We start from the raw sequence: 14,087 nt of genomic DNA, 5'->3' as shown, positions 1-14,087 counted from the left end.
TCCCATCACAACTATCCTCAACTGGCTAAAAATGCAGGGTGCATAGAGGAAATAAAGACTGGTGTGCGCCACATAGCTAAAGCTACTTTAGCTACAAAGATTTACACACTAAACACATAAGTGGTGGAACTGTTGGATTTTCTTTGATCTATCCATTCTTCCCTCGTCTACTGCTTTTCTAATTCTCTGCCAACCACAGCACCCCCCTCCTGAAGTTTGCAGGAGAGGAGCCTCACACCCAACTTTCTTAGGAACATGGCCTCTTGGTTTGCAGGGCACATTGGTGTTGCACCCTGGACACTTTGGGGCAGATTCAAATAAACATAGAACTGAGGTTTATAGTTAATTCAATATGAAAATACAATCATTATAGTATCCTCCTCCTGTTTCTTAAAAATATATTATATTACTGTTTTACATCACCATCAAGTTTTTAGTTTGCAGCATTATTTTGATATTACCAATAAAAACTGCTTTGTAAAAGATGTTTGGGGGATGCCTTTAGCATGTGGGAGAAGATGCAGCCCTTCATTCCCTGCCTCCTGTGAAAGGTCTGAAGGAGTAACTCTGAGGAGTTGGAACTTCTAGTTTCTCATCTCAGTAATAAGCAGTTTCTGCACTAGACTCTTCCCTACCCAAATATCTTTCACTGCAGTGGACATTCTGGCTAAGTACATTAAGTGGCAGAGAAAATTTGAAAAATAAATACAGAAAATTTGAGGCATCAGTTACTGGTCATTGGGGGTAACATACAGAGTATAGGGGGATGTTAGTGTTTTGGGGTTGGGCAGCACACATAACATATACAGACTGCAATGTCTCCAATGGGAGGTGGGGGTGGGGAAGTAACCGGCAGGCAGGATCAGGATACAGCCGACAAGTGGTGAGGGTCTATCACCCATATAGAAAGTAGAGACAGTCATGGGTATAAGTAAGTGGTCTGGGTAATGGGGATGGGGTGACCCTCACGTGGTGGGATTCAGTTAGGTTCAGTGGGTTCAGGGGATAAAGTCCAGCAGGGGGGGTTTATAGGTCTCTTCCCCCTTGTGGGTGCACGAGGTCTCCCCGGTTCACTCTCAGTATTGGCGGTGGCCGGTGACGTGCTCTGCGTAGATGTCCCGGGACCAACGAATAGTGTCCGAGACCATTAGTCGTCTCATGAGCCGCACGTAATGACGGCCCATCCCACAGGTCCTCAGCACGCGTTCGTTACATGGGTCCCAGGCACCCAGGGCCCCAACGAGCAGAGCGTCAGTGTGTATCTCGTTAGTTAACAATGTTTACATTTAAGCTGCCATCATTAGGTTTCAGGTCCATCCCCCACCCAGTTAAGGGAAGGGAGCACTTCACACACTCATCTTGGGCAGAGAATTTGTTTTTAAATGAAAGCTAAAGATATGGAGCACAATTATAAAGCCATTTGTGTAGCTACATTACACATGGACTCCGACACATGCAGATCCTGGATTTGCACAAAGCCCCTTCAGCAGAGAAAAACAGAGAAAGGGAATAAACAAAAACAGCAAAACAAAAACCACAGATTTGGTGGGTGAGACAACAGAGATAGGAACTATTGTCTTCCCCAGCTCACAAGGAGAGTCAACCCACCATACCACACAGGGCTCTCTGGACTTTTCTTCTGCACAGCCAGACAGGGCAGTACAGAGGCATCTATAGATACCGCACGCCAGGCAAGCTGGATCCAAAGGAGAGCAGGGAGAGTGGCAGCACATACCTCGGCCCCTGCAGAGCCCTTCACCTGAGGAAAGGAGCACAATGGTTGGAGCGGAGAGTGGGGGTGGGAGCCAAATGCCTGCTCCACTGGAACGGGAAACTCCAGGCCTCACTCTAATGGCCTCTAAGCCCTGAGCCAAGGACTCCAGGGACTGGAGCTCTGCTGCACCCCAGGCCAGGCTGCTCCGTCTAAGGAGCCAGGAGCCAAATCACAACCCCCAGACTCAGCCAACCACACACGCACACACCCACACAACTGGGTACACTTGGCTGTGACACCTCTCCCCTCACCCCAACCGTGACCCGCCGACTCCTGAGCCGTACCCCCCCCCCTCGGAGCCGTACCCCCCCTCCTCTCCTCAGCCGTAATCCCCACCCGCCTCTCCTCCAACCCGCTCCCCCCCCCCAGCTGTGACACCTCCTCAGGCATCAGGAGCCGCTCCGCCTCGCACCCCCACCCCGCTGCTGTCCTTCCGACCTGCTCGGCCCCAGAGTCTCCTCACCTGGCGGCCGGTCACGCTGCCGACTCCACAGGCCGGGCCGGGCCGCTCACTCCCTCCGGTGTTCGGACTCGGAAGGGGCCACCCAGATGAGATGGGGCGCGGCAGCGGCTACCATTGGCCCGGCTCGACCTGACGCTCCGCCCCAACACCTGGAACACATTCCTATTGGCTGAGACGTATGTCACTCTCACCTCCACCCCGATCCTACATCACTGGGTCCTAGAGAGAGAAATGATAAGAGATGGGGGTGCGGCTCAGGGGCTAGGGGATGAGGGGCCCGTGGGCGCGGCCTAAGGGATGGGGGAGCCCAGGATAGGGGTCCGGGGGTGCGACCCAGGGACTAGGAAATGGAGGGCATGGCCCAGGGCCCGCAGCCCAGGCGGTGCAGCACACGGGTGGGGCCACGGGCCCAGGGATGGGGGGCATGGGGCTGGGGGCACAGGGCCAGAGCATAGCCCAGGGGCTAGGGGGCACAGGGCCAGGGGGGCATAGCCTAGGGGATGGGGGTGCACAGGCCCAAGCAGTGCAGCATAGGGGCTGGGGGGTAGGGGCCTGGGTATAGGGGCAAGTGGATGGGGGGCAGGAGTCTGGGGTTGGGGCACAGGGTCTACGGACTGTGGGAGGCCTGAGGGGCAGAGATCTTGGTCTGCATCTTCAAGGTGCCCAAGAGCCTGGGCCCAAGTTACCCAACAGACCCCCAAAGCTCTGGGCTGAGCACCATGCCTCAGGCCCCATGCAGTTCAGAGCCGTCAACTCAAGGGTCTGCAGGCAGGGCCGGCTCCAGGGTTTTGGCCGCCCCAAGCAGCCAAAAAAAAAAAAAAAAAAAGCCGCGATCACTATCTGCTGCGGCAATGTGGCGGAAGGTCCTTCGCTCCTGGTGGGAGTGAGGGACCATCTGCCGAATTGCCGCTGAATAGCTGGACCTGCCGCCCCTGTCCGGAGTGGCCGCCCCAAGCACCAGCTTGCCAAGCTGGTGCCTGGAGCCAGCCCTGTCTGTAGGGAACCCCCATTTGATTGGCTGCCTGTTTTCATCAGGCAGGGCAATGGGGAAAGGCAGCCTATCAGAGCTGCTGCCCAGGCTGACGGACAGTCCATTCCCCCAGCAGTTGTAGCAGGCAGTTCCCAGCCCTTTCTGTTTCCTCCTGCTTTTCCCATCCCTGAGGGGTGGGGATGCTGCCATTCTGTCCCTTCACCAGAGTGCTCAGGGCCTGGCTAATGAGGCTTCTACACAACCCAGCTCCCCTGGGATGGCTGATGTCCCCATCCTCCCATGTACCCCTGCCCAATATGCTGCCCCCTTTCCCATCTCCCTCCCTTTAGGTGTGGCTGCCACCCTGCCCCTCATCAAACCCCCTGATTCCAGCTATGTCTTACCCCAGGAATTTTCTGGTGGATCTCCCATCCCCCTGTCTTCAGCAAACAGTAAGATTGGAAAGGCTAAGATATGAAACCCCCACCCTCTGTGTAAAGGACCAAACACCAAGACCACCCTCCTGTACAAGACTGGCATGGGGGCAAGGATTCCACTACCCAGCTGGAGCCATACCCTGCTACCTGTGAAAACTTGGCCATAGGGCCTGCAGCTTGACCATCACGAAAAGGGTGCTGCCAAGCAGTCCTTCCCCAGCACATTCAGGACATCCTTCAGTAAGCCTGAGTGACACAAACAAAAAAAGAAGGCCCCCTTTCCCCATTCTGCTTCAGAATTGTCCCCAGTGCCACAAAGAATGTCATAGATCTGAGCTAGCTTATCCGCAAATCAGATGGAAATAAAACCTCACTCTGAGCTGCACTCAACTGCTCGCCACTTGGCATAGGTCACTGGTCCAGATTTTTCAGGAAATTAAGTAACCTTTGTTCTCTGCAAGATGAAATATTGCAGTTCATTCTTCTTACAGCTTCCTTGGGAGAAAACTCAGAAGCTGCAACTAGTGCCAAATGGTCACGTAGGGTTAAAATGAGCGAGATGACCATGAGCACACAACTCCTGGGCTCTTTCCTCTGGCTTGCCATCTAGTTCCAGGAGCTGATAATTATCTAGAAAGCCCAAAATGGCTTTCTGAGACCCTGCTACCTCGGAGACTGCCTCACTCTGTGCATTAATTCCACTCAGCTCATAGACTTTAAGGCCAGAAGGAACCATCATGATCATAGAGTCTGACCTCCTGCACAGAACCTCACCCAGCCACTCCCATAATAACCCCCTAACCCTGGTTGAGTTACTTTGAAATCCTCAGATCATGATTTAAAGACTTCAAGTTACAGAGAATCCACCATTTACTCTAGTTCAAATCAGCAATTGACCCCTGCCTCATGCTGCAGAGGAAGACACAAACCCCAGGGTCTCTGCCAATCTGACCTGGGGGAAAATTCCTTCATGACTCCAAATATGGCAATCAGTTAGACCCTGAGCATGTGGGCAAGACCCTGCAGCCAGCCACCTGGGAAAGAATTCTCTGTAGTAACTCAGAGCCCTCCCCATCTAGTATCCCATCAGCAGCTGTTGGAGATCTTTGCTACTACCTGTTGCAGATCAGCTGGCTACATACCATTGTAGGCAGTCTAGTCATACCAATCCCTCCATAAACGTATCATGCTCAGTCCTGAAGGCAATTAGGGTATTGTCCCCACTGTTCCCCAGGTGTAATGCTCTTGATGTCTGTGCCCCAGTCATGGGGTGGGCAGCAGAGCATTCTTTGTGGCAACTCCTCAAGTGTGGGATTCTGATCTGCTAGGATCCACTTTGGCAGATTTTTCAAATGTGATGAGAAGTATTTTTTCCCTTTGAGATTGTCATAAATTCAGTCTGTACCCACAGTATCCCTACCTTCTGGCTAGGGGGAGGTTTAGCACTGAGGTTAGCTTCAGGGTGGGGGGAATGGTAAGCTTTAGGGTAGGATTAGCAATAGCTGGTAGAGGACATGGGCGAGGGTTAGTTTAGGAAATTAGAGTCAGGTGAAGGGGAGTGTCGGGGTTACTGTCAGAGTTAGACTTATGGGATAGAGTTAAATTAAATTTAGGGTTAGATTTAAGCCTAGGGCAAGGTTGACAGGATGAGAGTTAGGCTACAGTTTAGGGTTAGAATCAAGGGTACAGTGAGGATTAGAATTAGCATCAATATTTAGGGTTAGGGCAATTGGCGAGGCAAGAGGCAACAGGTGGGCCATGGGCTGCTGTACAGAGCTTCTGGACTCGGTCAGGAGAGAGAGCCAGTGGGCTCAGGACTAACCCAAATGAACTTTGCTGTAACTTCCTGCTTTCTGTGCTAACAAAGAATTTTCTGCGCTGTGTTCCAAACAACTCACAAACCCTTTTGTTTTTACAATGCTGGCTGAGAGTCGCTGCTGACTGAGGAAGGGGGTTGCATTGCTCCCCTTTGGGGGTGTGCAAGGCTTTCCCAGGTGTCCTATTCAGATGGACTCACTGCGGGGAGCTCCTAGCGTGAAACAAGGATGCTGAAGACTCTGAGGTTGTTCCCAGGAGGTGTTGAAGTCTAGGAGACTTGTCCCATTGAGAGTGAACTCTGAGGGGGTTGTCACGCTGAAGAGGTTCCTGCCAGGAATTACCTCTGTGCCAGCTTCACTGTTGGCTATGGTGTCAATGATGTATTGTGATCAGTGGAATTGCTGTTGGAGGGCTAGGATTCCCTGGAAACAGAGCCGGCTCCAGGCACCAGCCCAGGAAGCAGGTGCTTGGGGCAGCCAAGGGGAAGGGGCGGCACATCGGGCTGTTCAGCGGCAATTCGGCGGCAGGTCCCTCTCGGCCGGTCACCTGCCGCCGAATTCCCACCGAAGAAGAAAGCGGCGCGGTGGAGCTGCTGCTGGAGTGCCGCCAATCGCGATTGCGATCGCGGCATTTTCCCCCCCCCCCCACCGCTTGGGGCGGCAAAAACCCTGGAGCCGGTCCTGCCTAGAAAGACTATTATTGAGGGGCACCTGGGAACATGGGGAGTTAGGCTGGGAGCAGCTCAGCCACATGAACAGAGCAAAAAGAACGAGGAGTACTTGTGGCACCTTAGAGACTAACACATTTATTTGGGCATAAGCTTTTGTGGGCTAAAACCCAAATGTCCAAATAAATGTTAGTCTCTAAGGTGCCACAAGTACTCCTCGTTCTTTTTGCTGATACAGACTAACATGGCTACCACTCTGAAACACGAACAGAGCAGTGCATTGGCAGTTATCCCTTGTGTACTTCCCTGTTACCCTCAAAAGCAAAGTGATCCTGGAATGACTTCCTGTTCCTTGTCCTTTCTTGTTAATGTGGGCAAACACAAAATTGCTATGTGGATTGTTAGCTGGTTTTAATCTGCTGCTTCTAAAAGTGGGGGAAGGAAGAAAAACAGAGTAAAAATAGAGCTGCACAGAGAAACAAATGCAGAACATTGTTAATCCTAACATCATTGGCCCGGGTGCTTCTGTGACATCACGCTTTAGGCTTGAGAGTGTGTCTACCAGCTGGGAATGAATACACAACTCTCCTCCTTGATAGAAAGTTGCCAGTCGTGTGATAACTGCCAGCAGAAAGAGATCCTGTTACTACATGAGCAGCCCACCCAGCCATGGGAAAAGATGGTAGTGGACTCATTTACCTTCAGTGGAAAGTAGTATTTGATTACATCCGAAGAAGTGGGCTGTAGTCCACGAAAGCTTATGTTCTAATAAATTTGTTAGTCTCTAAGGTGCCACAAGTACTCCTGTTCTTCTTTTTGATTACAGTGTACTACTAATGAAATTTCTGGGAAGTCGATGGCTTGCCTGGTACAAGAAGCAAGTCAGTGACTGGCAACCCAGAAATTTTGGCAGTCCAGACACTATATTCGCTGACAACAGACTCCAATTTGCCTCAGAACAATTCAAGGAAATTGTGTGTAAATGGGAGTTTGACCCCTATACCTCTTCCCCAGCTTACCTACAGAGTAATGGTAAAGTGAAATCGCTGTGAAAACTGCTGAGAGACTGTTACACAAGACTGTTTTTTCTGTTTCAGACCCCTTGTCAGTATTTTTGGCACACAGGAATCCTGCATCATAGGCATGCCAAGCAGTGCAGTGCAGGCAGTGATGGGATGAAGGACCAAAACCCTGCTACCAATGAGGAGAGACCTATTGCTGCCAGAAGGACAGAGAAGTTGCCAACAGTCACATAAAGCAGGCACTAGAGTACAACAGGTCAGCCAAGTACATGTGGGCCCTGGAGACATGCTCTTCTTGAGAATCCAGCCATTATAGAGACACGGGAAGGAGTGGACTAAAGGAGAGGTGAGGGGCACAGTAGCACCCAGGTCATACATGGTGACTATGCAAGAGGGACAAAAGTGAGACGAAGGAACAGAAGGCACTTATGAGCCAGCAAACAGCACCCAGAAAACCTATAGAGATCATCACTGGGCAGAGAGATGGCTTCTGAATGGTTCTCTAATCTCACAGGAGGAAGGAGACTCCACAGCAATAGTTTGCTAGACTCGGAAACAGGGAGACAGAGATGAGTCACTCCTGGTGTGGTCGCCTGTTGAGGAAACCAAACTATCTCAAAGACTACGTAACCAGCTGAGTTGGTGGGAAAGAGAAGACTCCAATTTGGCTATTTGCTAGCAACTTCTGACTTGAGAGACATGGGGTAGGGGTCTGGGCATCAATGTATATATTAAAATGATTTGTAAAATAGGAAAGACCTATCATGATCAATGGAACTAGAGTCAGAGGGCTGGTATTTCCTGGAGGGACTGTTATTGAGGGGCATCAGTGGAACAGGAAACATGGGGAGTTTGTCCATGTGGCTGAGCCACTTCCAGCCTGAGCCATGCACAGGGTTTAATAAAGTTCCACTTAACCTGCATTCAGCCTCACACTTTGCAAATGAAAACAGAAAGCATATGTAGATAAATCTGTGATAATTTTCATATGACTTTACATTGTGCCTCTTCATATAACCTTGTGGTGGGTCTACCCACGTGTGACCTCTGTTTTCATGGAACTTTGTATCAAAGCCTCATTTAGAAACTTTGCATTGCCCTTGGTATAATATTATAGCCCCTAAGGATAGAATAAGATAGAAGAAAAATTTCTGTTTGCTAGCAGTAGCTCCCCCTCCCCCCCCCCCACTCTTAATCAATTGCCCTGTTGAATGAATGAGGTGTGGATGAGCAAGGCATGGAAGGCAGCACCTCCAGACAGCCTCAACTGTTGGAGAGGGGCTGGGAGCCAGACCCAAGGACAATAAAACGTGTCAAGTGGGCTCATTAAAAACAAGCAGACATACTGACAGCCTCGGGGGTTAGAAGCAAGTACCTTCTTTTGGAAACACCCTCTTTGCAGCATTGGGACAACACTCAAAAGAAAGCAGCACAAAGGACCAATGGACACAGACACAAAGTTTGAATCTGGTATAGATTTGCATAAGAGGAAAGCTGCTATAAAAGTGAGGTGTCTTGCAGAGGACCCCGGGTCTCGTCTTGTCAACATGGGAGCATCGATCCGGATCGGCAGAAGCCCGGCTCCACCCCCTCCCCCATCTAACTCACCTGGCCAGTGAAGTTAAGGGGAGCAACTAATTGGTAACAGCAAGACGGAGTGTGTTTGTGTGTGTGTAAGTGTAATATATTATATGCATATAATACAGTGTTAATGAATACATGTATTACTAATAAGTGTGGCGTTTTGTCTTATTCCCCCTGAAAAGATCCTGTGCAGTACTTTAAGTACAACACATATATGGTACCAGCCGATCTACACATCTCTCAAAAGCTGGAATCACCATTGCAATCTACCACTGTGCTTGATGTGGTACCAGGCCCAACCACCTCTGACTGCAGTACCAAGTACAGCTACTGCTCTGCCATCAACTGCTGTAGCTACTGCCCCACCAACTGAATTAGAATGTTCTCCTCATTGCTCTCGACAGCTTCCCATGATAGCTTGGAACACTCTCACATATATTCCCCGAGGATGTCTCCTCCTGAATCTTATATTTCACGCAAGGGATCCAGAGACTCCTCCCACGATAGATTTTATGGATACGTTTGCTCAGGGCACATATGTTTCCCTATCCCATGGTCACCAGGCACTTACCCAACTATGCTCATGTGGCCTTATTGGGGACCATGGGCCCCTGATGGAGGGGAGTGTCATCCTGACAGACCCATAAGGTTCCTTGCGCTATAGCATCAGCTACTGAGTTTGTGCCTGAGGAACAGGCCTCTCAATCTTGTCCTCAGTCTGCTTGTCAATCACTCTGCTGATTTGTTGTGTCCCCAGGGCCAGCTCTAGCTTTTTTGCTGCCCCAAGCAGCAAATAAAAGCGCCGCCCCCCAGCCCCCTCGCCGAGCACCACACTGCCCCCCCCAGCTGAGCGCCACCAGAACCCCCCCCCGAGCGCCGAGCCCCGTGCCCTGCGCCGCCAGAGCCCACCCCTTGCCAAGCGCCGCCGGAACCCCCCTCCAGCGCCGTGCCCGCACCCACCCCCGATCACCGAGCCCCGCGACGCCCCCCCGCCGAACGCTGCGCCCCGTGAGGCCGGAGCCCGCCCCCTGCCAATCGCCGCCGGAACCCCCCTTCAGTGCCGCGCCCGTGCCGCACCCCCACCGAGCGCCACGTGCCGGAACCCCCCCAAGCGCTGAGCCCCGCGCTGCCCCCCCGCCGAGCGCCGCCAGAACCCCCTTCCAGCTCCACGCCCGCACCGCCCCTTCGCCGAGCCCCGCGCAACCGGAGCCTGCCCCCCCAGCGCCGCGCTGCCGGAGCGCCCTCCCCCAGCCGCCCTTTACCAGGTGCCGCCCCAAGCATGTGCTTGGGTGCCTGGAGCTGGCCCTGTGTGTCCCACTATTATTTCCTAGGACCTCACCAGGGGATGAGGAGTTTTACCTAGCACCCCTCAGCTGGATGACTTTAAGTGATCTCAAACTATGCTTTAGAAGGTCTCAGACTCTTTGCAGATTTCTGGGGAAGAGTCCAGGAACACACCTAAGGGATCTAATTTACACACATCCTGTACCACCCTTGCTAGTAGTGACAGCTGCTGTCGAAAAGTTGCAGCAATACAATAAGAGCATACCAATGGAAGATGAGCCTCAAATGTTGTATTTATTTGGACGTAAATCATGCTTATCAGCTAAATTTGCCATTCTAAAATTGCAAGTTGTCAGGCCCTCTTGGCCAGATATGATTTTGTGAACTTTGAAAAAAATCAGTGTTTGCAGATAAGGTGCCTCCAGTGAGGGAAGAGTTCTCTTCACTGGTGGCTGAAGGACAGATGGCCACCAAGACCAGCCTACAAGCTGCTCTAGATGTGGCAAACACCTCTTCAAGATCAGTGGCTACAGCAGTGGTGAGGATAAGGGCCTTGTGACTTCAGGGATCTGGCTTCACATGGTGGAGGACTTGCCCTTTGAAAGGTCAGAATTATTCAGCTCTCAGACAGATTAGAATCCTTCAACATATGAAAGATGTAGAGCCACGCTTCCTCCATCCAGGGTCAACCTGTCCAGTTAATGACTGACAATACAACCTTTGACCACAGGTGCCTAGGTTAGCCCACACTGAAAATGCCAAGATCAGGGCAGGCTTCAAAAAGGAGAGCAGATTCTCCCAAAACGGGTGATTAACTCTGTAGTTAGATTCACCAAACAGTCACAAACCGTGCTTCTGATCCCCACACTGGTTATCAAGAAGCTGAAAAAAATAAATTACACAGCTCCCTTTATTGGGAGCCAGAGACTGGAATGCAATCAGCAAATAGGTCCAGTAAAGTGAGAAATTATTTAAAAACTCTGCTCACTGTACAAAATCATCATCTGATCCCCAAAGAACTAGCCACATTAATGGATCAATACTAGTTTGGAACTTACCCAAAATACCATGCTGACAGCCAATCCTTTAGTATCTAAATTTGATGGGGCATCTGCCCCCACACTGGCCCATAAGGGGTTAATAGAGCTCTAGGGAGGCTGTGCATGAGGCAGCCAATTAGAGAGGGGCTGCAAGGAGCAGCCAGTCAGGGCTGGGCTTGCCCATATAAGAAGGGCTGCAGAGCAGCTTCAGTTGTTCCCTGGAGCTCAAAGAGGGAGAACTGGCTGCCTTGCAGGAGGAAGAATGCTAGCAGAGAAGGTGCTGGGGCTGCTGGGAAGGGCCCTGGGAAGTAGACTGAGGGGTTGGGGGGGGACACAGCACATGGCTGCCATCTACAGGTTCCCTGGACTGGGACCGAGTAGTGGGTGGGCCTGAGTCCCTCCCTGTCCCCACTTGCCACTGAGGAAGTGGCTGGACAGTGGACTGTCATTCCCCTGGAAGGGGGAAGCACAGAGTGTGGCACAGCCAGAGGGCTGTGTCCTGAAGAGGATGCCACAGTCAGTGGGGTAACATGGGTCAAGGAGCAGAGATGATGGTGGGTCAGACATGCCCAGAAGAGAGTGCAGAGCTAATTCCCAAGACCACCAGCAGGAGGTGCCACAGTGGTGAGTTGCACCTTGTCACACTATCTAAAAAGGTTATTAAAAAATAAGAATAAGAGTAGTTCAGTGGTCAAATCAATTAGATACATGGCTTCTCTCAATGGGTTCACTGTACAGTTAATTGGCATCAGCGCTATCTAGCCTGTTTGATGGCCTATCCAGGGCAATCTGTCTGGGGGTGTGTAGTGAGGCGGCCTGGCTCCCACTCACCCCTCTGAGGGATGAGCCAGAACAGCTGCTGGAGTGGGCGGAGTCACCGCCGCCTGTCCCCGCCCCCCCGGAAGTCGGGGGGGGGGGGGACAGGAAGTATAAAGGCCCGGCCCCAGCGCTCAGTTGCGGCCCGACCGCGGGAGAGGACAGACGCTGGTGCCCGAACTCCTGCTGGGCCGCGCCTGCCCCGAGCCTGGTATCCTGCGGAGGACTGGCCGCGCCTGCCCCGAGCATGGTATCCTGAGCAGGACTGGCTGCGCCTGCCCCAAGCCCGGTATCCTGAGGAGCAGACTGAACTTCCCCTCACCGAGGGTCCAGAGGAGCTGCCCCATCTACCCAGCGCTCGCTGCCCTGAGGAGCCCATGATCTGGGACACGGCGGACGAGACTAAGGACGTGCAGGTACCCATGGAGGAGGAGATGGGAAGTGGCCCGGGGATAGCAGACCCCGAACCTATGTCAGTGTGTTGCGGTCAGGATCCACACTGACCCAGCAGCAGACGGATTGCTGCTGACAGGGCCCTGGGTTGGAACACAGTGGAGTGGGTGGGCCTGTGTTCCCCCCTGCCACCCCACGCCGGGTGGCAGTCTCTCCTCCCCTGCCTGAGCCCTGAACTACTGTTTGTTTGTTCAGCCCCTGCCTGAGGGCCTGAGCCCGGGACTACTGATTGCTCGCAACCCCGCCCAGCTTAGGACTTGGACCTGCGAGACTGATCTGCTCCCCAGCCTCGTGTAGTGAGGTGGCCTGGCTCCCACTCGCCCCTGCCAGGGATGAGCCCCACCCCAGACGTCTACACGTGGTGCCTTCTTTGAGGAGTTCCGCCCAGGATGTGGCCACGAACTCTCGACCCCGGGGAGAAGGGGGCGCCGGGGGGAATGGTCCCCCTCCTGAGAGATGGATCTGTCCCAGCTCCTGGCTCTAATGACAGAAACCCAGGAGCGACAGCAGGCAGCCCAGTCGCGACAGCAACAGGAGCAACAGGCCGCCCAGCAGCAACAGCAGCAGCAGCTCGTTGAGCAGCTAGGAGCCCAATAGAATCAGCTCACTCAAGAGCTGGTTACCCAGCACCAGGACTTCCAGCGGCAATGTCTCCAGCAGCTCGCAGCAGCGCTGGCCCGACCTGGGGAGGCCCGGCCGGGACCCCACAGCCCAGCCCCCTGATCCAGCTGACGAAGATGGTACCCAGCGACGACCCCGAAGCCTTTCTCGTCACCTTTGAGTGAGTGGTGGTCGTCGTGGGGTGGGCCCAGGACCAATGGGCTTCCATCTTGGCCCCGTACCTGACTGGGACTGCGCAGACGGTCTACCAAGGCCTGTCGGTGGAGGCCGCCCAGGACTACAGCCAAGTAAAGGCTGTGATTCTGGACGCCCTGGATGTGAGTCCAGAAACTTGCCAACAGCGGTTTAGGAGTTTGACCTATCCCACCAGGGCCCGGCCTCGGAGGGTGGCCCAGGAACTCCGGGAGACCTGTAAGCGGTGGTTGCAACTCGAACGCCGGACCTCAGAGGAGCTAATGGAACAGGTGGTACTAGAACAGTTCACCCAGGTTCTCCCTTCACGAGGAAGAGCCTGGGTCCTCTGCCACAGGCCAGCGACCCTGGCCGCCGCCGTTACCCTAATGGAGGACTTCCTGGCGGCTGAAATGCCAATAGGCCCGGCGGTCTGTGCAGCCCCACCAGCGACAGAGCGACCTAAGCCCGAGAGAAGGGGGGCGCCAGCCCGAGTGAACCTACGTGGCTCCTCCTTGGAGGCTGAGGCCAGGACTTGTCCCCCGGGGGCACCCGGGCGATCCGCTCGGACCCCAGCTCCCGTGCCACGCCGAGACCACTGGAGTCCTCCTGGGGGCAACCCCGGGTTGCAGCTACGGGCGGGACAAGCAGCCCTGGGCCCCTGTTTCTCCTGCGGGAAGTATGGCCATTTCCAACGGGATTGCCCGGGGCTGGAATGTACCTTTGGCCAGGTCTGCTCAGGGGAAGCTCGTGCCCGCCCTTCACAAGCTGCTGAGATCACCGTACCCGTGGTTATTGAAGAATACCCAACGATGGACCCTCCTTGACTCGGGCTGCGGACAGACGCTAGTCCGCCGACACTTAGGTCCCCAGGCTGACGCCCGGCTGGGAGAGATTCGGCTGCAGTGCATCCATGGGGACGTACGGCCCTACCGGAGTGCCCGGGCCCAATTGACGATTGAGGGAG

The 14,087-nt window shown here is 53.5% G+C and overlaps 1 protein-coding gene across 4 annotated transcripts in view; it reads right to left on the bottom strand.

The window, feature by feature from the left end:
- Positions 1 to 2,309, bottom strand: part of ZDHHC9 (zinc finger DHHC-type palmitoyltransferase 9) — a 47,310-nt gene extending 45,001 nt beyond the window's left edge. Inside the window, exons 1-2 of one of the 4 annotated variants that reach the window (XM_054039682.1) lie at positions 2,238 to 2,309; positions 1,609 to 1,759 (exon numbers count right to left, since the gene is read on the bottom strand). The gene's annotated coding sequence lies outside the window, so the exon portion shown is untranslated. Of the gene's footprint in view, positions 1 to 1,608; positions 1,763 to 2,237 lie in introns of those variants that run through there. The other 3 variants (XM_054039683.1, XM_054039684.1, XM_054039685.1) reach the window with 3 other exon arrangements.
- Positions 2,310 to 14,087: the final 11,778 nt, after the last annotated feature.

This window comes from Malaclemys terrapin, chromosome 9, assembly GCF_027887155.1.
Source record: "Malaclemys terrapin pileata isolate rMalTer1 chromosome 9, rMalTer1.hap1, whole genome shotgun sequence".
NCBI classification, from domain to species: Eukaryota; Metazoa; Chordata; order Testudines; family Emydidae; genus Malaclemys; species Malaclemys terrapin.
This window is presented reverse-complemented; position numbering and strand designations above follow the sequence as displayed.